We start from the raw sequence: 1,780 nt of genomic DNA on the forward strand, positions 1-1,780 counted from the left end.
ATCTGTTCTCCGCCGGCCACACGATCAACCAAGCTTGTCAGCACCGGCTGGGGGCAATCAAAAGCACACGGTACTCACAACCTCGGTCCCGGCCAGCACCACTTTCTTTTTCACATCTGATGTCCATTACACATCCATGTGGAGGGGGGATATGGTACGGCCTAAGCAGAACCAAGCCGAGGAAGAAGAAGCCGGGGCAGAAGATTTTTCCAAACTTGCGCAGAATATACGCTCAACATACATCGGAGCCCATATCACGGCATAGATTACGCTGGGGGCAAATTGATGGGGCATATTCTGCACCCGCTGACCAAGTCAACATATTGAGTAAGGTCAAAGATATCCACAAGCAAGTCAACGACTTAGACAAATTTAACCCTAACCGACGCACTGACTGTCGGCTGTCTCTTGGGTCCCGGCCGGGCAACTAGCTTGGCCGGGGCACACATCCGCGAACTCATATCCAAGACCCCTCGGCGGCGAGTCAACAGGGCCCGCCGGCCTGCCATGGGTCCCTCGGCCGAGGGTAGATCAGTCTTTCCACCTGCTAGCCACTTGGCCACTACGTGACAAAAGGTGAAAGTCTATAAATACTCCTCAACTCTCATTGAGGAAAGGATCGATAATTAAACCTAAGAATCACTATTCATCTGGTAATATCTTCCTTATCTCTCTACAATATATACTTCACCAAGTAACAACAACTTACCTCTCTAAGTTTACTGACTTGAGCGTCGGAGTGAGTTCGCTCGGTCCAAAGCCGAGCCCTCAGTTTGTTCACTGTTGCAGGAGACTGAAAGGAGGATTCAATCAAGGACGTCATTCTACAGGCACGGGTGGTACCAAATAACTGCTCTGGAATTACACCCGGAACACTATGAAAATATAGGAAATTGCGGATCAAAATTACTAAATAAATAAAATATTTTAAAATAAATGATTATGAAAAATGATCTCATTAAAATAAACATTTCTAACCCTACTCAATTCTCTTGATTACTTTTTCAATATTGAGTTTTTTTTTTTTTTCAAATCAAAATATACAGATGACGAACGCATAAAAAATTAATGAATTGTCAAAAATTAATGAATTGTCAAGTTATAAACTAAAAAGTAAAACTTCATATCTATACTAATAATACATTAAAATGCGAAACCTCTATATATACCGTGCATTACGCGGGATCTAAACTAGTAACACATTAATTATCAATTTGTTGTATTTAATTATTAGCGGAATTATGATTTGAGAAATGACGTTAACGTTAGAGTCCATAGATTATCAACAGTATTTGTAAAATAGATTGCACCAAAAAAAGGAGTATTAAAGTAGAACTTTATTATAAGAAAATATATGAGATTGTATAATCTCTGAATACGGTCTCATGTAATTTTATTGTCACGCAATTAATCAATAATGACATTGCTTCTCCCTCTTTTATTCCATTCCTATCAGTTTAGGTGTTGTTTAGTTCAAAGTATTGGAATAGAGCGTAATAAAATATAATACCATAGAGGTATGTAGTTAAAACATCGATCTTGCTTGTAATTGTCTGGTTCGCTCCAAGAATGGATAGCAGTAGTCGTAATTCGGTGGGACTTGGTAACTTGATACGAGATTTCAAGGACTTGGTAGAGTTAGAAATTCAATAAGTATTCCAACTTTATTTTAAAAGCTCTAATCAAACATCAAAATGGATTGAATTTTAACCATAATTACGGATGCATGACAGCCCGTGATAGGTACCCATTACCAAACTGTAGTACTCAATCAGAAAAC

This window comes from Silene latifolia, chromosome 10 (genome assembly GCF_048544455.1).
Source record: "Silene latifolia isolate original U9 population chromosome 10, ASM4854445v1, whole genome shotgun sequence".
Taxonomy (NCBI): domain Eukaryota; kingdom Viridiplantae; phylum Streptophyta; class Magnoliopsida; order Caryophyllales; family Caryophyllaceae; genus Silene; species Silene latifolia.